The sequence below is a fragment of the Schistocerca gregaria genome, chromosome 2, assembly GCF_023897955.1.
Source record: "Schistocerca gregaria isolate iqSchGreg1 chromosome 2, iqSchGreg1.2, whole genome shotgun sequence".
Taxonomy (NCBI): domain Eukaryota; kingdom Metazoa; phylum Arthropoda; class Insecta; order Orthoptera; family Acrididae; genus Schistocerca; species Schistocerca gregaria.
In genome coordinates this window covers 88,074,119-88,099,390 of record NC_064921.1, presented here as the reverse complement: position 1 = coordinate 88,099,390, position 25,272 = coordinate 88,074,119, and the positions used below count along the sequence as shown (strand labels likewise).

At 39.2% G+C, this 25,272-nt stretch overlaps 1 protein-coding gene across 1 annotated transcript in view; it reads right to left on the bottom strand.

Annotated features, from left to right (window-relative positions):
• Positions 1 to 25,272, bottom strand: part of LOC126336383 (inactive peptidyl-prolyl cis-trans isomerase FKBP6) — a 61,393-nt gene that overhangs the window by 34,410 nt on the left and 1,711 nt on the right. The window lies entirely within an intron of this gene.

Sequence of the window (25,272 nt, the reverse complement as noted above, 5' to 3'; positions counted from 1 at the left end):
TTTTAACAACTTTCAAACTAAAGCAGTGACTGGGGGCTACAGGTATATATATTCTCAATATTTGCTATCTAGTAGAACATGAAGTTTGCCTCTTACTGTAGTGCCGCACTTATTCATGATATGGTCACATTAGTAAGTAGAGCCATAGTCAAACTCTGTTCCTATTTGTTAGTCCATATAGCATGAATGAATGTGACATACTTGGAGTTTGTATATATTTACACTAGAACAACACAAAAAGTGCAAGGACTATGATGTGCAGGCACTAAGGTTGGTCTGTTACAGCTTTTCATTCCCTTCGGTGGTCCTTTCCCTCTAATATCCCTTCAATCACTGTTTTCTGGGACAACTCACTGTTGAAAAACCGATGGTTGAAGGTATGGTAGAGGGAAAGGGCTGCACTGTTTTCTGGAACATCTCGTTCGTGAGTTGTTGCTGAAAAATCAGTGGTTAAAGGGATGGCAGAGGGAAAGGGGTTGCAGGAGCAGCATATGCATGAATGCATAAAGGACACTGTTGATATTGTGGTAAACAGCAGTCATGCTGAAAAGGAATTAAGAGCTGCCTCAAACCAACTGTAGTGCTGATGACAAGCACATCATATTCTTTGCACTTTCTGTGTTGTATTTGTGTAAATAAATACAATATCTGAGTTTGTCAAAGTCATTGACACTATATGGTCCAACAAATAGGCTCAAAGTTTGGCTATGGCTCTACTTACTGGTGACATTTGGACCAAACAAGTAATTACTAATATATGTATGAATGAAAAACTTTCCCTTATATTGAATCTCATTTTGCGGAATGTATTTAGGAATGAGAAATAATACAGAAATTTTAAAAAATGTATAATGGGCACCCTAGAGTGCATGTGATGCCAGTAACATTTCACAGTTACAACTAAATGTACATGCCTAGCAATATTTCTCTGGATCTGCAGTTCTGAATGCCTAAACAATTTATATTCATACTGAAAATAGCACACTATACCATCGAGCATGTCCATCTACTATACACACCGTAACCTTAGTTCCATATTATAGCCACCTATGTCTACAAGCCATCTTACAGTGTACGATGAAGGGCACTTCGGGTGTCTGATTTCCCCTTGCCCATTTCATTTGTGAATTATGTGTGGGAGGAATAGTTATCAATGAGCCACATTATTAGTTCTCATTGCTCACACTTTTTCGTTGCGCTCATTCCTCGATATGTCTATGGGCTTAACAAATATGCTCTCGCAATTTCAATAGTAAACCTCTCCGTGCTGCACAACGCTGCTACCTGACGTCAGTTTATTGGGAGAATTTTGGGAAAATGTAGATGATTTATAAAGGAAACGAAGCATAGAACACATGTGTGCAACCTGTTCTTGAGTACTGCTCAAGTGTTTCTGATAAGGTACACATCAAAGCAAAGCTGAGGCATGCTGCTAAATTTGTTACTGACCATATTATGAAAATGCTCAGTGAACTCAAATGGGACTCCATGGAGGGAAGGCAATTTTCTTTTTGAAAACATTATTCAGAAAATTTTGAGAACCAGCATCTGCAGCTGTTTGTGGAACAATTCTACTGCCACCAATGTGCATTTTGTATAAGGACCACAAAGACAAGATAAGAAGTGTACGGACAGTCATTTTTCTCTCGATCCCTTTGGAACAGGGTATCCTCTGACATGCAGCATGTGGTGATTTACAGAGTATGTATGTAGATTTAGAACATGAGTTTGGGGGAAGCACCCTTCAAGACTGTTCCCTCAGTATCCCTGTGTAAACAAAGGACCACACCCTAGCTGAACTCCTTCATCGGGCTCCAAAGGTTGAGTCCCACCCAAATTGGACCCAGCACAGCTGTAATGCTACTGTCCAAGTGCAAATGCTCTGACACAGGGTGGGCTGGACACAAGTAACAAATGTTGTGATATGACACATGCATCACATATTTACCATCAATACTGAGAGCAAGCAGAATTCTACCACCATCAGAATGAATGTGCCCCACAACAAATCGACAATCAACACCTTCCACAAAAGCTACAGATATATAAGTGACACTCTAGGACCAGGGGCAACCAAGGGGGTTTGTTGCCTTCAAGGACAATGTGGAGGGTTGTTGCCCAGGACCAACACACTAACGTCAGTCTTATAATCTACCAACCAACATCACTTCTTCCCTGCCATGCTACTGCCCAGCCTCAAAGACCTGTTCAGTGCAGGAAACATCAACTTCTGTCATTTGAGGAAGCTAATCTGTACACTCACCAAGCCAGCACTTCAACCACTTACACATAGACTACACCAAGCTAGTGGTTTGCGTCTTAACCAGGTGGCAAGGGAAATAATGCAAACAACAATGGGGTGGATAGCATCTGAATGCTGCACCCAGCACTGCACTAGATTAAGATAACATGGATTTTTTAGTAAAGAATGGGATACAACAAAAGACCCCATAAGCTAAAAGTCGTGCTTAGAGCAAACACATACTGGAGCAATCACATGTTCATCATAACCCGGTTCTAGGGATGATATTTGGGTTTTGGAATAGTTATAGTACTATTATTTTTGTTGTTGTGGTCTTCAGTCCTGAGACTGGTTTGATGCAGCTCTCCATGCTACTCTATCCTGTGCAAGCCTCTTCATCTCCCAGTACCCACTGCAACCTACATCCTTCTGAATCTGCGTAGTGTAGTCATCTCTTGGTCTCCCTCTACAATTTTTACCCTCCAATACTCAATTGGTAATCCCTTGATGCCTCACAACATGCCCTACCAACCGATCCCTTCTTCTGGTCAAGTTGTGCCACAAACTTCTCTTCTCTCCAATCCTATGCAATACTTCCTTATTAGTTATGTCATCTACCCATCTAATCTTCAGCATTCTTCTGTAGCACCACATTTCGAAAGCTTCTATTCTCTTCCTGTCCTAACTATTTATTGCCCATGTTTCACTTTCATACATGGCTACACTCCATACAAATACTTTCAGAAACGACTTCCTGACACTTAAATCCATACTCGATGTTAACAAATTTCTCTTCTTCAGAAACACTTTCCTTGCCATTGCCAGTCTACATTTTATATCCTCTCTACTCTGACCATCATCAGTTATTTTGCTCCCCAAATAGCAAAACTCCTTTACTACTTTAAGTGTCTCATTTCCTAATCTAATACCCTCAACATCACCCGACTTAATTCGACTACATTCCATTATCCTAGTTTTGCTTTTGTTGATGTTCATCTTATATCCTCCTTTCAAGACACTATCCATTCCGTTCAACTGCTCTTCCAAGTCCTTTGCTGTCTCTGACAGAAGTACAATATCATTGGCAAACCTCAACGTTTTTATTTCTTCTCCGTGGATTTTAATACCTACTCCAAATTTTTCTTTCGTTTTCTTCACTGCTTGCTCAATATACAGATTGAATAACATCAGGGAGAGGCTACAACCCTGTCTCACTCCCTTCCCAACCACTGCTTCCCTTTCATGTCCCTCGACTCTTATAACTGCCATCTGGTTTTTGTACAAATTGTACATAGACTTTCGCTCCCTGTATTTTACCCCTGTCACCTTCAGAATTTGAAAGAGAGTATTCCAGCCAACATTGTCAAAAGCTTTCTCTAAGTCTACAAATACTAGAAACGTAGGTTTGCCCTTCCTTAATCTTTCTTCTAAGATAAGTCGTAGGGTCAGTATTGCCGATCGTGTGCCAACATTTCTACAGAATCCAAACTGATCTTCCCCGAGGTCGGATTCTACTAGCTTTTCCATTCGTCTGTAATGAATTCGCGTTAGTATTTTGCAGCTGTGACTTATTAAACTGATAGTTCGGTAATTTTCACATTTGTCAACACCTGCTTTCTATGGGATTGGAATTATTATATTCTTCTCTAAGTATGAGGCTATTTCGCCTGTCTCATACATCTTGCTCACTAGATGGTAGAGTTTTGTCAGGACTGGCTCTCCCGAGGCCATCAGTAGCTCCAATGGAATATTGTCTACTCCGGGGGCCTTGTTTCGACTCAGGTCTTTCAGTGCTCTGTCAAACTCTTCACGCAGTATCATATCTCCCATTTCATCTTCATCGACATCCTCTTCTATTTCCATAATATTGTCCTCAAGTACATCACCCTTGTATAGACCCTCTATATACTCCTTCCACCTTTTTGCTTTCCCTTCTTTGCTTAGAACTGGGTTTCCATCTGAGTTCTTGATGTTCATACAAGTGGTTCTCTTATCTCCAAAGGTCTCTTTAATTTTCCTGTAGGCAGTATCTATCTTACCCCTAGTGAGATAAGCCTCTACATCCTTACATTTGTCCTCTAGCCATCCCTGCTTAGCCATTCCTGTCGATCTCATTTTTGAGACATCTGTATTCCTTTTTGCCTGCTTCATTTACTGCATTTTTATATTTTCTCCTTTCATCAATTAAATCAATATTTCTTCTGTTACCCAAGGATTTCTACTAGCCCTTGTCTTTTTATCTACTTGATCCTCTGCTGCCTTCACTAGTTCATCCCTCAAAGCTACCCATTCTTCTTCTACTGTATTTCTTTCCCCAATCCTGTCAATTGCTCCCTTATGCTCTCCTTGAAACTCTGTACAACCTCTGGTTCTTTTAGTTTATCCATGTCCCATCTCCTTAAATTCCCACCTTTTTGCAGTTTTTTCAGTTTTATTCTACAGGTCATAACCAATAGATTGTGGTCAGAGTCCACATCTGCCCCTGGAAATGTCTTACAATTTAAAACCTGGTTCCTAAATCTCTGTCTTACCATTATATAATCTATCTGAAACCTGTCAGTATCTCCAGGCTTCATCCATGTATACAGTCTTCTTTTATGATTCTTGAACCAAGTGTTACCTATGATTAAGTTGTACTCTGGGCAAAACTCTACCAGGCGGCTTCCTCTTTCATTTCTTTGCCCCAGTCCATATTCACCTACTATGTTTCCTTCTCTCCCTCTTCCTACTACCGAATTCCAGTCACCTATGACTATTAAATTTTTGTCTCCCTTCACTATCTGAATGATTTCTTTTATTTGATCATATATTTCATCAATTTCTTCGTCATCTGCAGAGCTAGTTGGCATATAAACTTGTATTACTGTAGTAGGTGTGGCCTTCGTATCTATCTTGGCCACAATAATGCGTTCATTATGCTCTTTGTAGTAGCTTATCCGAATTCCTATTTTCCTATTCATTATTAAACCTACTCCTGCACTACCCTATTTGATTTTGTGTTTGTAACCCTATAGTCACCTGACCAGAAGTCTTGTTCCTCCTGCCACCGAACTTCACTAATTCCCACTATATCTAACTTTAACCTATCCATTTCCCTTTTAAAATTTTCTAACCTACCTGCCCGATTAAGGGATCTGACATTCCACGCTCTGATCCGTAGAACGCCAGTTTTCTTCCTCCCGATAACGGCATCCTCTTGAGTAGTCCCCGCCCGGACATCCGAATGGGGGACTACTTTACCTCCGGAATATTTTACCCAAGAGGACGCCATCATCATTTAATCATATAGTAAAGCTGCATGCCCTCAGGAAAAATTACGGCCGTAGTTTCCCCTTGCTTTCAGCCGTTCAGCGTACCAGCACAGCAAGGCCGTTTTGATTATTGTTACAAGGGCAGATCAGTTAATCATCCAGACTGTTGCCCTTGAAACTACTGAAAAGGCTGCTGCCCCTCTTCAGGAACCACACGTTTGTCTGGCCTCTCAACAGATACCCCTCCGTTGTGGTTGAACCTACGGTACGGCTATCTGTATCGCTGAGGCACGCAAGCCTCCCCACCAACGGCAAGGTCCATGGTTCATGGGGGGAGGTATAGTACTATAGGCAACCTTATATAATTGATTCAAATTATTACAAATGGATGAAATGAAAAGGCACTCCACACCAACACTCCTGTTTGTCAGGCTGTGTGGTTGGCGATGGTCACGTTGATGCCCATCACTGTTTGGGGTGTCTCCAGAAATTTCTTCTCTAGTCATTGGGCTCAATTCGAAATGACACTCATCACTATAGATTATTTCACACCAGTGTATAAGATTCCAGGTCAAATGCTCCAGACACTGCTGCAAACAGGCTTGTAGGTGCACAGGTGGTTTGTGTCTCAACCAGGTGGCAAGGAAAATAATGCAGACAACGATGGGGTGGATAGCAAGGGGCGCCGTGAGCTCAGACCACTTTCTATGAACTGCCTATAAATGTTCCTTTTGATCACTGAAGCACCGTGGCACATTAGCTTGATAGTAATAATGAATCTGATTCACAAATTCTCCCCCTGGTGATATACAAGACCTTAAAGGAATGTGTTTGTATTGAAATATTATGAATCTATAAACTATAATTCCACCAAATACAACACAGAAGCTTCTGAACAACTGAAATTGAGACTGCAAAGTTTTTTATCAGCCAGTCATAGCTCATATCACGTGATATTACCAGTCAATGACAGAAGATATTCAGAGCATAGGCCACGTGATGTAGTCAGCTAACAGCAATATCACTGTTGAGTAGCACAAACACACAAACAGGAAAACTTAATGCTTTAACCTAATGTATTTTAAATACAGCTACAGGAAAATCAAAACTTTCACAAATAATATCGGTCACAAAAAATTTTTGACCTCTTTCTTTTTTTTCCACACGCAATTATAAATTTCACTGTTGTGCATCGAACATTTCATGTGTTACCTGACTGAATACATGTTCAGTTGAGCAATTTGACTTTCCCATAGAAAAGCCAACTGCATGTGAAATTGCTCAAGAACTCACCTTGCACTTTTTTGAAGGATAACTACTTTTTGCCATGGTGTTATATAATTTGTAATCTATGAAAAAACTAAAATAAATATGAAAAACAAATCTCGAAGTTTGGTCTTTTAGCATGTGTTACCCTTTAAGATGCACCAGTTAAATTTTAAATAATTGCCTAAATGGCTGGTCCTCAGAATGGTAAGTTATGAATGAGGGTCAAACACTCCCCAATTTCATTGCACACTCTCACATTTAATATAATTCATCTTGCGTAAAAGAAAATTTAATTTGAAAGTAACACTTCTTAAACCAACATTCACAATATTTTGTTGCTGTCTGTTAGAAATGTTAGCAGTTGTGATATCACATTCACTGAAAGCAGTTCACTGCTACAAAGTATAGCACAGTCTCCGTCCTAAATCCTTCAACACATTTCGCTGTCGGCAAATGCTTGTGTGTGCCCTGTGTTTCGTTGCTGCAAATGGCGCACTTTCTTTGCAACTAAAGTTCTATTTTGGTGTTATTCTCTCATTTATGTTTTATTGGTGCAATATTATTCTGCAGTAGCGGGCTAAAGTAAAATTGTTGTTCGAGTATCAGTTCTTAACAGTCAACATTACAAAAACTTAACTGAAAACTAAGACAATGAAAAATACACAGAATTCTAAAAAAATCCTCTAGAAAACATTTCTCTGTTTCTCACAGATTTCCAAGTTGTCCTGGGGCATAAACACCCTGGATGACAGAAGAGCAACAAAGATTGGCACATTCTGACACAGGACCTTTCCGTAACAGCTGCACATCAAACACCAGGGGCAGACACTATTAGAGAGGCACTGAGTAGCATGGATAGGTTTACTTTCGAAATTCTGACAGCTTACTTTCCAGGAAGATTCAAGCAACACATACTACTTCCTCCCACATTTGTCTTATGAAATGACCACAATGAGAAAAGTTAAGGAAATTACATTTCATATAGACATTTATCAAAAGTCATTATTCCCCCACATTTCACCCATTTAGGATCAGATGAACATAACTACATTTTTGCCACTATAATTTATGGAAAACAGTACGGCTCAGACATACAGAAGAGTTGAACTGCTTTTCGACCACAGGATGTTGTGTTAATTTCTGAAACCGAACAGCTATTATGGTTCTCTGATCCAAAGAGAGCTGTTCGAAGTTGCTTCTCCCAATACTTCTTTTCTGACGCACATTGCTCCGTGACAACAATGAAATTCGACTTCTTGGCAAAGAAAATGAACATTATTTCAGCTGTAAATGGGTTTACAAGTAAGTAGGAGCGCAATGGAGTACAGAGGAAGAAGGACCGTGAAAATGTGCCAGGAGAAGGAATGGAATTTAGTGGAATTTTATTAGTATTAGAACCTGTTTCTTAGTATAAGTTTTTAAGTAGTTATTATCATCATTATTGTTATTGCTGTTGTTGTTGTTGTTGTTTTTGTTGTTGTTGTTTCTGTCAATAGCTGACAAGGAACTGCAAGGTGAAAAGGATGAAGGGACAATCAGGAATGTTTGGTTCAAATACAGTTGATGAGCTTTCCAATCAACTAGATGAAGCTACTGCTTCTGGCGGGTAGCCAAACAAGTACTGAAAGCTATTGGAACCCACAGTTAACACTTGCTTTGTTATATTTACAGACAGCAGTGCTGAACATAGAACCTCCTTTGTAAAAGATGCCACAAAAATTGCTGAGGATGTAACTAGAGTGCAAGTAAGTTACCACCATAATAATGCTGATGTTGAGAACAGCACAAAAGAGGGAAACTTAAGGGTAGCTCTTAAAGAGGAATGGAAAAGACATTAAAAAAAGTCAATCAACAGTATCATAGGACATATATTTCTTCCAAGAAGTCCAAAGTTCTTGCATGAAACGCGAAGCCAAAAGATTACTCTAAATGTCAACAACAGTGAAGCAGTACATTTACTGAGCATGACAGACAAAATATCCATATCATCTGCTACAATCTTGGATCAGGTGAGCTACAAGATCATTACCTATGTAAGTTACCTGAGGATGAAGAAAAACGAAGTGCGAGAACAAAATCTGGTAATTCACAATGGAAGAAGATCAAGAAATTATATCTTATTAGAGAGCTGATAAGATTCAAGAATGTATGATGTTTTTCTCAAGACATTTGACATTTCTGAAACCTTAAAAAAAAGTTCTCATCATGTAATTGAGAAACATGGAGGAAGATATCATGAGCCAAGTGTAAAGAGACCAGAAGAAAGTAGACAGGTTACAAGGAACAAAAGGAAGCAATGTACAGCTAATTATTTACCTGCTGATACAAGCATTAAAATAAGGTAAGATTTATATCGGTAACAGTACCATGAAGAAGGGAAGGCAACAGACAAATTATGGTTGTATCAGCAGGATACCCACAACAGAATTTAGTCTGAAGTTACTTAGGGCACAAAAAATATGAGTGATAAAATGTTTTTAAGCTTACTCATCATTTGGCTGAGCAAAAGAAAGATAAAGTATTTAAAAGGGAACAAGAAGAGCATATGAGAAGGAAAGCAATGGCAAGGGAGTTTTAAAAAAATCTGAATCTGTGCTGGCTGAATTCGACTTGCAGGCAGTACTTTACTTGCTTGCCAGAACAGGAATGCCTACATGAGCATTGTGTGTCTGCATGCAGTGAATATACTGACCATTTCAACCACCACCCAACACTTTTTCGAGTCTGGGAATTCACAAATGAAAGTAGACACAGTGCATGCCACCATCTAAAGAAAGATTGAACATGTGGGTGAATTTGATACCACTGGCTGATATGCTACAGAAAAAACGTCTTCCATCAAGAACAGAGTGATAGAAATCATTGCTGTTGTTGTTGTTGTGGTCTTCAGTCCTGAGACTGGTTTAATGCAGCTCTCCATGTTACTCTATCCTCTGCAAGCTTCTTCATCTTCCAGTACCTACTGCAACCTACATCCTTTGGAATCTGCTTAGTGTATTCGTCTCTTGGCCTCCCTCTATGATTTTTACCCTCCACACTGCCCTCCAATACAAAACTGGTGATCCCTTGATGCTTCAGAACATGTCCTACCAACTGATCCCTTCTTCTAGTCAAGATGTGCCACAAACTTCTCTTCTCCAGAATCCTATTCAACACTTCCTCATTAGTTATGTGATCTAGCCATCTAATCTTCAGCATTCTTCTGTAGCACCACATTTCAAAACTTTCTATTCTCTTCTTGTCCAAACTATTTATCGTTTATGTTTCACTTTTATACATGGCTACACTCCATACAAATACTTTCAGAAATGACTTCCTGACACTTAAATCTATACTCGATGTTAACAAATTTCTCTTCTTCACAAATGCTTTCCCTTCCATTGCCAGTCTACATTTTATATCCTCTCTACTTTGACCATCATCAGTTATTTTGCTCCCCAAATAGCAGAACTCCTTTACTACTTCAAGTGTCTCATTTCCTAATCTAATTCCCTCAGCATAACCCGATTTAATTTGACTACATTCCATTATCCTCGTTTTGCTTTTGTTGATGTTCATCTTATATCCTCCTTTCAAGACACTACCCATTCTGTTCAACTGCTCTTCCAAGTCCTTTGCTGTCTCTGACAGAATTACAATGTCATCGGCGAACCTCAACGTTTTTATTTCTTCTCCGTGGATTTTAATACCTACTCCGAATTTTTCTTTCATCTTCTTCACTGCTTGCTCAATATACAGAATGAATAACATCAGGGAGAGGCTACAACCCTGTCTCACTCTCTTCCCAACCACGGCTTCTCCTTTCATGTCCCTCGACTCTTATAACTGCCATCTGGTTTCTGTACAAATTGTAAATAGCCTTTCGCTCCCTGTATTTTACCCCTGTCACCTTTAGAATTTGAAAGAGAGTATTCCAGTCAACAGTGTCAAAAGCTTTCTCTAAGTCTACAAATGCTAGAAACGTAGGTTTGTCCTCCCTTAATCTTTCTTCTAAGATAAGTTGTACGGTCAGTATTGCCTCACGTGTTCCAATATTTCTACGGAATGCAAACTGATCTTCCCCGAGGTTGGCTTCTACCAGTTTTTCCATTCGTTTGTAAAGAATTCGCGTCAGTATTTTGCAGCCATGACTTATTAAACTGATAGTTCGATATCTGTCAACACCTGCTTTCTTTGGGATTGGAATTATTATATCCTTCTTTAAATCTGAGGTTATTTCGCCTATCTCATACACCTTGCTCACCAGATGGTAGAGTTTTGTCAGTACTGGCTCTCCTAAGGCCGTCAGTAGTTCTAATGGAATGTTGTCTACTCCCAGGGCTTTGTTTCGACTAAGGGTTTCAGTGCTCTGACGAACTCTTCTCGCAGTATCATATCTCCCATTTCATCTTCATTTACATTCTCTTCCATTTCCCTAATATTGTCCTCAAGTACATCACCCTTGTATAGACCCTCTATATTCTCCTTCCACCTTTCTGCTTTCCCTTCTTTGCTTAGAGCTGGGTTTCCATCTGAGTTCTTGATATTCATACAAGTGGTTCTCTTATCTCCAAAGGTCTCTTTAATTTTCCTGTAGGCAGTATCTATCTTACCCCTAGTGAGATAAGCCTCTACATCCTTACATTTGTCCTCTAGCCATCCCTGCTTAGCCATTCCTGTCGATCTCATTTTTGAGACATCTGTATTCCTTTTTGCCTGCTTCATTTACTGCATTTTTATAATTTCTTCTTTCATCAATTAAATTCAATATTTCTTCTGTTACCCAAGGATTTCTACTAGCCCTCGTCTTTTTACCTACTTGATCCTCTGCTGCCTTCACTACTTTATCCCTCAAAGCTACCCATTCTTCTTCTACTGTATTTCTTTCCCCCATTCTTGTCAACTGTTCCCTTATGCTCTCCCTGAAACTCTGTACAACCTCTGGTTTAGTCAGTTGATCCAGGTCCCACCGCCTTAAATTCCCAACTTTTTGCAGTTTCTTCAGTTTTAATCTACAGTTCATAACCAATAGATTGTGGTCAGAGTCCTCATCTGCCCCTGGAAATGTCCTACAATTTAAAACCTGGTTTCTAAATCTCTGTCTTACCATTACATAATCTATCTTATACCTTTTAGCATCTCCAGGTTTCTTCCATGTATACAGTCTTCTTTCATGATTCTTGAACCAAGTGTTAGCTATGATTAAGTTGGGCTCTGCGCAAAATTCTACCAGGCGGCTTCCTCTCAGTTCTTACCCCCAATCCATATTCACGTACTATGTTTCCTTCTCTCCCTTTTCCTACTGACGAATTCCAGTCACCCATGACTATTAAATTTTTGTCTCCCTTCACTATCTGAATGATTTCTTTTATTTCATCATACATTTCTCCAATTTCTTCGTCATCTGCAGATCTAGTTGGCAAATAAACGTGTACTACTGTGGTAGGCGTGGGCTTCGTGTCTATCTTGGCCACAATAGTACGTTAATAATGCTGTTTGTAGTAGCTTACCCGCATTCTTATTTTTTTTATTCATTATTAAACCTACTCCTGCATTACCCCTATTTCATTTTGTGTTTATAACCCTGTAGTCAGCTGACCAAAAGTCTTGTTCCTCCTGCCACTGAACGTCACTAATTCCCACTATATCTAACTTTAACCTATCCACTTCCCTTTTTAAATTTTCTAACCTACCTGCCCGATTAAGGGACCTGACATTCCACGCTCCGATCCGTAGAACGCCAGTTTTCTTTCTCCTGATAACGACATCCTCTTGAGTAGTCCCCGCCCGGAGATCCAAATGGGGGACTATTTTACCCCAGAGAACGCCATCATCATTTAACCAGACAGAAAAAGCTGCATGCTCTCGAAGAAAATAACGGCTGTAGTTTCCCCTTGCTTTGAGCCGTTCGCACTACCAGCACAGCAAGGCCGTTTTGGTTAGTGTTACAAGTCCAGATCAGTCAATCGTACTCAAATTCTAGAATTCAATCAGCTTCATAAGAAACTAATTTGGAATAGAAAATCGCTGAAAATGGGAAAACTGTAAAATGTCTTACAACTGCTGGAATGCAATAGTGGAAACATCAAACTGATATAATATTTTTAAAGTATTCCGATGCTGATCGTGAATTTCAAATTTGGTGCCTGAAGACAATATTCTATGATATGATGGTTCTCTCTGCATAAGTAACAAAAAGAAAAAGAACTTATAATTTATTTAATAATAGTGTTGTACTTCCTAGGTATCACACATTATATCAAGGACTCAACACTGCTCATGAATTGGATAACAAGGGAAACATTTACGAATCACAGGAATATACTTCATGTCTTTTCCTTATTTTGGCTTCCTTTAATTGTTTGCTAGTTCATCATGTTAGCTGTTGCATGGAAGGCACTTTTGGCTTACATTAATTGCCCAAATGTCTACGTTTTATCATGTTTGAAACAATAATGCACAAACAGTAAACTAACCATATGATTCTTGTTTCTGTTAGCTCTCAATTTCTTATTACAATTTAAGTATTACTGCAGACCACCAATGGCCTTTATGTATTCTCCTTCACAGACTGACAGTAAACTTGCTGAAAAACAGTTCTCTTGTGTACTGCAGTCACTGAATAGCTCTAACACACATTCATAGTAATCTATATTGATAAAGACATTACCAACACAGCTGCAGTACTTTCTAATATTCTAATATTACTTAAAGCTGTAAGCATCAGTCATTAAGTTAAGAATTTGACAAATGTGGGGGTAATGCTGTGGATAATTTCACAAAATATTTCATCAGTGTCCAACAAGTGACAAGAATATGTAACATGTAATAGAAAACAACAATGAATCAAATATACTTTTTACTTTTTATTTACCTTAGAAAGGTTTGCAAAAAGCTATTAGAAAGTACTCAGTTTTTATAACAAAAGCTTTCAATTGCTTTATCTCAAAAACTGTTTCATCTCTTTGATCCCGAATGGAAAATTTATGAATTACATGGAAAGTTTATGAAGTATAGAGGCAAAAAGGGAGTGTGGGTGCAGGAGGGGGCAGCCAGAACGATAGTGGTACCAAAAGTATTCCCCACCATACTGTAGGGTAAATTGCAGAGCACATATTTAGCAGAAAACACACGCTACTAATTCTTGTTGTTTTCCCATGCAGTGTTTGCGCAGTTAAATCTAATAGATTTGAGTTTGGTATTTTGTTGGTGGGTTCTATATTTGCTGCAACAGTGGGGAAAGTAATCACTTGATATGGTGTGTAATGATCTGAAGTGTCACTATGTTTGTTACACTTATTTCCTAGGTTGTTATCTTTTTTAGTTGGCTATTTTTCTTTGTTTAATAATGTTACGAATTGCTTTTGCCATACTCTTTGACTGTTTTAAGTTTTTCAGCTACTATCTATGTTTGAATTTGGCATAATCCGTATCACTTCAGGCACGGGGTGTTACATTCATAGTCTCGGATGTTATTGAATTTAGCATATGTTAAAATTCAGGAAAAAGTAAGAAACATTTATCCCCCCCCCCCCCCCCAAAAAAAAAAAACACCTGCCACGATATACAGGCTTCCAAAGATGGCACTGCGAACACCATTTTGAAGATGCAAATTTCGGAAAAGTTTTTAAAATGCTGTATATCTGTAAAGTTTTAGATATTTTGTATGAGTTTTTTTTAATTTTAAAGATAACTGCTTTATGATTACAATGGTATCTTCCGTTTGGACATATCTGACAAAGTTCTTTTACTGTTGCCTTTTGAATTTTTCATATAATTTATAAAAAAAATCTTTTTTTCAAAAATGCCAATCCAGAAAAGTTAGATTTTTTCTGTTGATTAGTATCATGTTCTCTGTATAGAAGAGCTTCCACTTTTCAGTTGGACAGGTTTCATTTAAAAAAATAATTTTTTAACTTTCAAGGGCAATGTATGTCTTGACTGAAGTTGTTTCTTACTAATTTCTTTGTCACAATGTTTATTTCTACTGGCTTTGTTGCATTGCAGTTATTTATTATCACTTACTTTGTTGCAGTTATTTCTTTTCATTTTCTTTGTTGCAGTTACTTCTTACACTTTGTTGTAGTTTCCTGTCAAGTTTCTCTGTTGTGGTTGTTCATTTCAGGTTTCTGTGTTGTAGTGTTCAGTGCTAATTTGCTTACTGAAGAGGCTTCTAAGAGATATGAGACCATCCGCTTCTAAGAGATATGAGACCATCCAGTGAGTTCTGTGTTTTCGCGTAGAATTTGCCAGTTGACACAGCTGCAGTGTGTTTTGTGAAAAGGACGTTAGAAATTTCTTCTCACTGGGGCCACAGGAGAGTGAAGTGTGCTGACTATTTGCATATCAATAAAAGAGCTATATGAAGATGTTTCCAGTGACGAATAACAATAATGATAGCGTCTGAACAAGGTGAAGCCTCCCATGGTGCAGATGATGCAGATTTTGTATCAACAGAGGAAGAATTAAATACTGTAAATCAATCAACTACAGAGGTAGGTGTAAGTCCTGTTAACAAACCATGGTCAGTGAAGTCGAGTTATATGCTCTATGCGTCAAGAAAGTGCAGAGAAATTACTAAAGCTATGGGTGAATACACTACAGCAAAACTGACCACACTCTTCAAAGTAGAAATTCCATCTTCAGAATAAAATGAACCAAAGCACTCTTGGAGCTCTTGCCAGGAATTTTTCACAAATATCAATTCAGCTGTTGAATAGTGTACATCCTACAGTGAAAAGGTACAAGTTTAAACTATTATTGCAGAGACATAGTCAAAGAAAACAATCTTGAACCACATTCCAGCAGTATCAAACTACATGGTAGACAAATCAAGGAATGTGAGATCTGCAAAAGGAGTCTTTGAAAGACAAGATCCTATAATGGTCATCCTGTAAAAGCAACTCAAGTTCAAATAGTGCAGTCATTTTATCTGGAAGATAAATGGGACTGTTCTCGCCAGAATGATAACAAAAAAACACTAGAACTGTAACAGCTGAAGGCCAAAAGTTGTGAAAGGGAAGAGGTATGTGACTTGCAGTATTAAAGAAACTTTTGCAAATTATAAGGGCAAATATACAACTTTACATATTGGAAAATCAAAATTTTATGCACTACAACCCAGGTGGGTAGTTCAACGCCCACCTAGAGATGTCTGTTTATGTGTGCACTGTGTGAATTTTGAACTTTGTGTGGTAACTTTGAAGAACTTACTGGAGCACGTGACATACGACATCTTGGTTGGGCGTGTGAAGTCATTAGTAGTCTGTGATGTAAAGCAAGAGACTTGTTTGTTTCAAGAATGTGCTGACTGCCCTGGAAAGGGAGTGCTGTCTTTACAGGTACTTGCCTGGAAGATGCAGCAGATAACTCTGCAAAAATTACATATGAGACATGGGAGGAAAATAAACTAATTTAGAAAACTGTTGTCTTTGACAGTTTCACTGATAAACTTGCTAAATGGTGAGTGACAGCAGAAACACACCAGCATCTGAAGAAATTGCAATGAAAACACATTGCAGAAGTGAAAGGGTGTGTACAGGCTGAAGAACTACATTTAGCACTTCACCGTGATTTTGCTGAGAATTGGTCTGTAATTCTACCACATAAAGTACACGGGTATCATTGGAGTAATGACCAGGTTTCAGTTTTTTATTGGATCAGATGAGATTTACTTTCATTCCAATTGATCAGTAGTGAGGAGGTCCTCTAGGATATAGAACACACCGGAAAAACAATAATATATGACAAATATTTACAACTAAAGCAAATAAGTTAATGTAGCTTCCACAGGTCCCAAGTGGAATAACTGTCTTTTTTTTTAATGAACACTGTATGAAAGGATCATTTTACACCTCATTTACTAAGATGGCATTAATGCACTGAATTTATAATATAATTTTTCTATGAAGTAATAAACATATAAGAAGTGTACTACAATATTTATTTACAATGAATACATTACTGCACTGAAATGGTGCAGAAATTAGATTGTAGTTTACACACACACACACACACACACACACACACACACACACACACACACACAAAATTGTTTCCACTGAGAAATTCATCAATGGAGTAGGAGGAGTTGGCCAACAATAAATCCTGTAGGCTTTTCTTAAACTGAATTTCAATGGTTGTTAAGCTTTTTATGGCTGCTGGCAAGATATTGAAAATGTGTGTTCCTGAATAATGCACACCTTTCTGTACAAGAGTAAGCTATTTTAAATCCTTGTGAAGATTATTTTTATTTCTAGTATTGATTCAATGAACTGAGCTGTTGGTTTAAAAAAGTGATATATTTTTAATGACAATTTCATTAAGGAAAAATATATTAGGAAACAGTAGTCAGTATCCCTAGTTCCCTAAATAGGCCTCTGCAGGATGTTCTTGAGTTCACACCACATATAATTCTTATTGTACATTTTTGTGTCCAGAAAACTAAGAAATGAAGAGAAAGCCACCTGGCAGAATTTTGCACAGAGCATAACTTAACCAAAGCTAACAATTGGTTCAAGAATCGTGAAAGAAGGTTGTATACATGGAAGAACCCTGGAGGTACTAAAAGGTATCATATAGATTATGTAATGATAAGACAGAGATTTAGGAACCAGGTTTTAAATTGAAACTTACTGGCAGATTAAAACTGTGTGCCCGACCGAGACTGGAACTCGGGACCTTTGCCTTTTGCGGGCAAGTGCTCTACCAACTGAGCTACCGAAGCACGACTCACGCCCGGTACTCACAGCTTTACTTCTGCCAGTATCTCGTCTCCTACCTTCCAAACTTTACAGAAGCTCTCCTGTGAACCTTGCAGAACTAGCACTCCTGAAAGAAAAAAGGTCCCGAGTTCGAGTCGATCGGGCACACAGTTTTAATTTGCCAGGAAGTTTCGTATCAGCGCACACTCCGCTGCAGAGTGAAAATTTCATTCTGGGAACATCCCCCAGGCTGTGGCAAAGCCATGTCTCCACTATATCCTTTCTTTCAGGAGTGCTAGTTCTGCAAGGTTCGCAGGAGAGCTTCTGTAAAGTTTGGAAGGTAGGAGACGAGATACTGGCAGAAGTAAAGCTGTGAGTACCGGGCGTGAGTCGTGCTTCGGTAGCTCAGATGGTAGAGCACTTGCCCGAAAGGCAAAGGTCCCGAGTTCGAGTCTCAGTCAGGAACACAGTTTTAATTTGCCAGGAAGTTTCATATCAGCGCACACTCCACTGCAGAGTGAAAATTTCATTCTGGAAACATCCCCCAGGCTGTGGCTAAGCCAGGTCTCCACTATATCCTTTCTTTCAGGAGTGCTAGTTCTGCAAGGTTCACAGGAGAGCTTCTGTAAAGTTTGGAAGGTAGGAGACGAGATACTGGCAGAAGTAAAGCTGTGAGTACCGGGCGTGAGTCGTGCTTCGGTAGCTCAGTTGGTAGAGCACTTGCCCGCGAAAGGCAAAGGTCCTGAGTTCGAGTCTCGGTCGGGCACACAGTTTTAATCTGCCGGGAAGTTTCATATCAGCGCACATTCCGCTGCAGAGTGAAAATTTCATTCAGGTTTTAAATTGTAGGACATTTCCAGGGGCAGATGTGGACTCCGTCCACAATCTATTGGTTATGAACTATAGGTTAAAACTGAAGAAACTGCAAAAAGGTGGATCAACTGGCTAAACCAGAGGGTGTACACAGTGTCAGGAAGAGAGTAAGGGAACAAATGGCAGGAATGAGGGAAAGAAATGTAGTAGAAGAAGAATGGGTAGCTTTGAGGGATGACGTAGTGAAGGCAGCAGAGGATCAAGTAGGTAAAAAGACGAGGGCTAGTAGAAATCCTCGAATATAATTGATGAAAGGATAAAATATAAAAATGCAGTAAATGAAGCAGGCAAAAAGGAATACAAACGTCTCAAAAATGAGATTGACAGGAAGTGCAAAATGGCTAAGCAGGGATGGCTAGAGATTAAATGCCTACAGGAAAATTAAAGAGACCTTCGGAGAAAAGAGAACCACTTGAATGAATATCAAGAGCTCAGATGGAAACCCAGCTCTAAGCAAAGAAGGGAAAGCAGAAAGGTGGAAGGAGGATATAGAGGGTTTATACAAGGGCGATGTACTTGAGGACAATATTGTGGAAATGGAAGAAGATGTAGATGAAGATGAAATGGGAAATATGATACTGCATGAAGAGTTCGACAGAGCACTGAAAGACTGAGTCGAAACAAAGCCCAGGGAGTAGACAACATTCAATTAGAACTACTGACGGCCTTAGGAGAGCCAGTCCTGACAAAACTCTACCATCTGGTGAGCAAGATGTATGAGACAGGCGAAATACCCTCAGACTTCAAGAAGAATACAATAATTCCAATCCCAAAGAAAGCAGGTGTTGACAGATGTGAAAATTATCGAACTATCAGTTTAATAAGTCATGGCTACAAAATACTAACACGAATTCTTTACAGACAAATGGAAAAAGTAGTAGAAGCCGACCTTGGGGAAGATCAGTTTGGATTCCATAGAAATATTGGAACACGTGAGGCAATACTGACCCTACGGATTATCTTAGAAGGTAGATTAAAGAAAGGCAAACATCATTTTCTGGCATTTGTAGGCTTAGAGAAAACTTTTGACAATTTTGTCTGGAATACTCTCTTTCAAATTCTGAATGTGGCAGGGGTAAAATAAAGGGAGCGAAATGCTATTTACAATTTGTATAGAAACCAAATGGCAGTTATAAGAGTCGAGGGGCACAAAAGGGAAGCAGTGGTTAGGAAGGGAGTGAGACAGGGTTGTAGCCTCTCCCCGATGTTATTCAATCTGTATATTGAGCAAGCAGTGAAGGAAACAAAAGAAAATTCGGCGTATGTATTACATTCCATGGAGAAGAAATAAAAACTTTGAGGTTTGCCGATGACATTGTAATTCTGTCAGAGACAGCAAAGGACTTGGAAGAGCAGTTGTACGGAATGGATGGTGTCTTGAAGGGAGGATATAAGATGAACATCAACAGAAACAAAACGAGGATAATGGAATGCAGTCGAACTAAGTCGGGTAATGTTGAGGGTATTAGATTACGAAATGAGATATTTACAGTAGTAAAGGAGTTTTGCTATTTGGGGAGCAAAATAACTGATGATGGTCGAAGTAGAGAGGATATAAAATGCATACTGGTAATGGCAAGGAAAGCGTTTCTGAAGAAGAGAAATTTGTTAACATCGAGTATTGATTTAAGTGTCAGGGAGTCGCTTCTGGAGTGTAGCCATGTATGGAAGTGAAACATGGACGATAAATAGTTTAGACAAGAAGAGAATAGAAGCTTTCGAAATGTGGTGCTACAGAAGAATGCTGCAGATTAGATGGGTAGATCACATAACTAATGTGGAGGTGTTGAGTAGGATTGGGGAGAAGAGAAGTTTGTGGCACAACTTGACTAGAAGAAGGGATCGGTTGGTAGGACATGTTCTGAGGCATCAAGGGATCACAAATTTAGTATTGGAGAGCGGCGTGGAGGGTAAAAATCGTAGAGGGAGACCAAGAGATGAATACACCAAGCAGATCAGAAGAATGTAGGCTGCAGTAGGTACTGGGAGATGAAGAAGCTTGCATGGAGTAGCATGGAGAGCTGCATCAAACCAGTCTCAGGACTGAAGACCACAACAACATGTCCAACAGAATTTGCATTGCAAATAGAGATTTGTTTAGATGCTTCAGCAGTTCTGTGGTGTGCTCCTCCCAGTTGAATTTATTATCAAGCTGTAATCCCCTAGAATTAAACGTTGTCCACTTCTTCTATCTGCTTGTCATCATATGTTACGCATATACTTGTGGGACACCCCTTACAAGTTCTGAACAGCATTTAGTGTGTTTTTTTTCAAAGTTTAGTGACAATGGATTGGCTAGAAACCAGTGATTAATGCCCACAACTATTTTATTAGCTGATCATTCTAAGACTATACTTGATTTGCTACTTATTGCAATGTTTGTATCATCGGCAAAAAAAAACAAACTTAGCAACTGGTAACATTAATGATGAAGGTCATTGATATACACAAGAAAAAGTAAGTGCCCTAAGATGGAACCTTGTGGGGTCCCACCTGTAACTAGTTCCCAGTTGGATGATGCCTGATGGTCCAAACAAACTATTCCTGTGAAAGGAATTCAGAAGACACATGGATCAGCTGTTGGAATAGGTTTCCAGCTGAAGGACGGCAACAATGCCATCAGTGCTCACTTCCTGTTCACAATGTTTTGAAGATTGTAAGTGCTCCAGTTCCTATTGATTCAACAGAAAGGTAGCACTCTATATCAAAGGAAGATACTGAAGCAGCGGAACACATTTTTAGTTTAGTACAAAACAGAGTGCACAGAAGTTGTATAAATTGAAACCTTCAAGTCTTCGGACCTTTCACATGCATTTTGGAATCATTTAAAATGCTTGAAAAATGAGTCTCTAACTCACCTTCCAGAACTAAAATTATATTAAATAATGCTAGGTTATGATTTGTATGAGCCTGTTATGTGATAATGTGGTAATAAAATAGGTTTTACGTATGGCAAAAATTTCAATTGTTTATAAAATCTGTTCAACTTAAAAGTGGAAGCTCTCCTTTTCAGGGAATGTAGGACTATATGGTACTAATCAATAGGGGAAAAAAATATGGATTGGAATTTTTGGAAAAAATAAATTCCCATAAATTATAAAAACAGTTCAGGATGCTATAGTAAAAGAACTTTGACAGATAAGTCCAAATGGAAGATTTCTTTGTAATCATAAAGCAATTATCTTTCAAATTAAAAAAAAAAATCTAGAACTGTTCCAGAGATACAGCATTTTAATTTTCTTCCCAAAATTCACATCTTCAAAATGGTATGTGCATTGTCATCTTCGGTGGGCTGTATCTCATCATCATCGTCATCATCATTTAAGGCTGATTATGCCTTTCAGCGTTCAGTATGGAGCATAGCCCCCTTATAAAATTCCTCCATGATCCCCTATTCAGTGCTAACATTGGTGCCTCTTCTGATGTCAAACCTATTACTTCAAAATCATTCTTAACCGAATCCAGGTACCTTCTCCGTGGTCTGCCTCGACTCCTCCTACCCTCTACTGCCGAAACCATGAGTCTCTTGGGTTATCTTGCTTCTCCCATATGTGTAACATGACCGCACCATCTAAGCCTGTTCGCCCTGACTGCTACTTCTATAGAGTTCATTCCGAGTTTTTCTTTGATTTCCTCATTGTGGACACCCTCCTGCCATTGTTCCCATCTACTAGTATCTGCAATCATCCTAGCTACTTTCACATCCGTAACCTCAACCTTGTTGATAAGGTAACCTGAAACCACCCAGCTTTCGCTCCGATGCAACAAAGTTGGTCGAAAGATTGAACGGTGCACAGATAACTTAGTCTTGGTACTGACTTCCTTCTTACAAAAGAGAGTAGATTGTAACTGAGCGCTCACTGCATTAGCTTTACTACACCTCGCTTCCACTTCTTTCACTATGTTGCCATCCTGTTAGAATATGCATCCTAAGTACTTGAAACCGTCCACCTGTTCTAACTTTGTTCCTCCTATTTGGCACTCAATCCGTTTATATTTCTTTCCCACTGACATTACTTTCGTTTTGGAGATGCTAATCTTCATACCATAGTCCTTACATTTCTGATCTAGCTCTGAAATATTACTTTGCAAACTTTCAATAGAATCTGCCATCACAACTAAGTCATCCGCATATGCAAGACTGCTTATTTTGGGTTCACATATCTTAATCTCACCCAGCCAGTCTGTTGTTTTCAACATATGATCCATAAACAATATAAACAACAATGGAGACAGGTTGCAGCCTTGTCTTACCCCTGAAACTACTCTGAACTATGAACACAATTTACCGTCAACTCTAACTGCTGCCTGCCTATCCATGTAAAGGGCTTTAATTGCTTGCAAAAGTTTGCCTCGTATTCCATAATCTCGCATAACAGACAATAACTTCCTCCTAGGAACCAGGTCATATGCCTTTTCTAGATCTATAAAGCATAGATACAATTCCCTGTTCCACTCATAACACTTCTCCATTATTTGCCGTAAGCTAAAGATCTGGTCCTGACAACCTCTAAGAGGCCTAAACCCACACTGATTTTCATCCAATTGGTCCGCAACTAATACTCGCACTTTCCTTTTAACAATACCTGAGAAGATTTTACCCACAACGCTGATTAAAGAGATACCTCTGTAGTTGTTACAATCTTTTCTGTTTCCATGTTTAAAGATTGGTGTGATTACTGCTTTTGTCCAGTCTGATGGAACCTGTCCCGACTCCCAGGCCGTTTCAATTATCCTGTGTAGCCGTTTAAGACCTGACATTCCACTGTATTTGATGAGTTCTGACTTAATTTCATCCACCCCAGCTGCTTTATTGCACTGCAATCTATTGACCATTTTCTCCACTTCCTCAAATGTGATCCTATTTCCATCATCATTCCTATCCCATTCTACCTCGAAATCAGAAGCATTACTGATCGTATTTTCACCTACATTGAGCAACTCTTCAAAATATTCCCTTTATCGGTCCATGGCATTCACAGGATTCACCAGCAGTTTTCCTGACCTGTCCAAAATACTTGTCATTTCCTTCTTACCTCCCTTTCGAAGACTGCTAATTACACTCCAGAATGGTTATCCAGCAGCTTGACCCATAGTCTCCAACCTAAGTCTTCCCAAGATTTCTTCTTCGATGCTGCAATGATCTGTTTAGCATTGTTTCTTTCTTCAACATAACTTTCTCTGTCTACCTGAGTTCTAGTATGTAGCCATTTTTGATACGCCTTCTTTTTCCTTTTACAGGCTCCCTTGACTGTGTCATTCCACCAAGCTGTTTGCTTCATCCTACCTTTACACACTACTGTTCCAAAACATTCTTTAGCCACTTCTAGTACTGTGTCCCTGTACCTTGTCCATTCCTTTTCCAATGACTGTATTTGACTACATTCAACTAACTGGTACCTTTCTGAGATCGCTGTTATATACTTGTGCCCGATTTCCTTATCCTGAAGTTTCTTCACATGCCTGATTTCCTTATCCTGAAGTTTCTTCACTCTTATCCTCCTACATATGGACCTGACCTCCTGCACTTTCTGCCTCACAGTCCCAATTTCACTGCAGATTAAATAACGATCAGTGTCATCAAAGAATCCCCTAAATACACGTGTGTCCCTCACAGCCTTCCGGAATTCCTGATCTGTTGTTATATAGTGAATGACAGATCTGGTTCCCCTGCCTTCCCAAGTATACTGGTAAATGTTCTTATGTTTAAAAAAGGAGTTTGTGATTACAGAAATCCAAGAGTTGATTCCCATTCCTGTTGGCCTCCATATTCTCTCCAAATTTACCCATAACATTTTCATACCCTTCTGTTCGATTTCCAATCCTGGCATTAAAATCACCCATGAGCAGAACACTGTCCTTGTCCTTTACTCTAACAACTACATCAGTGAGTGCCTCATAAAACTATCCATCTTATCTTGATCTGTCGCTTCACAATGCGAATATACTGACACAATCCTAATTTTCTTGCTAGACACTGTCAAATCTATCCACATCAGTCGTTCGTTTACATACCTTATTGCAACTACGCTGGGTTCCATTTCTTTCCTGATGTAAAGCCCTACACCCCATTGTGCTATTCCTGCTTTGACTCCTAACAGGTAGACCTTGTATTCTCCCACTTCCTCTTCTTTTTCACCCCTTACCCGAATGCCACTAACAGCTAAAACGTTCAGCCCTATCTTACTTGCAGCATCTGCCAGCTCTACCTTCTTACCAGAGTAGCACCCATTGATATTAACAGCTCCCCATCTCATTACCATGTGTTTGCCAAGTCGTATCTTAGGAGTTCCTGGTTTGTCGGTTAGAGGTGGGACTCCGTCACCTCCAAAGGTCCGAGGCATTTTGCTCTGATTGTTGCCAGCATCATATTTAAAGTAGCAGGAAAGCAGGTTGCTAGCCTTACTTGCCACGAGTCCCATTGGGTTTTACCCCTAACGGTTGAGGGACTAACCGGTGGATTTGGTAGTCTTTGCCGTATGAGCACAAAGTACCTGGAATCCTGACTGTCGGGACCACTTACTTGGCCACTCATATATTGCCTGTGGTTCATGAACTAGGACATGTCCACAGGAACCCACACCACGAACCACTGGGTTGTATCTCAGAGCAGATTATTTTATTTTATTTATTTATTTATTTATTTATTTTTTTTTTTTTTTGAGAAAACAAAATGATACATGTTTCTTATTTAGCCCTTCAGATTAACATACGCTAAATTCAGTAACATCTGTGACAATGGAGGTAAGATTTTTTCTTAGCCTGCCTGAACTGATATGGACTATGCTTTCTGGAAATAATTCCACACTGCCATTTAACATGCAGTATTGGATATACTTAGCTGCATGGTAATAGCATTACCACTTTTCTGACAGGATTCACAGCTAAATTAGAACATTGTCATGTAAAACATGCAGTACACAGACAAAATACACAATCAAACCATATCTGTTAA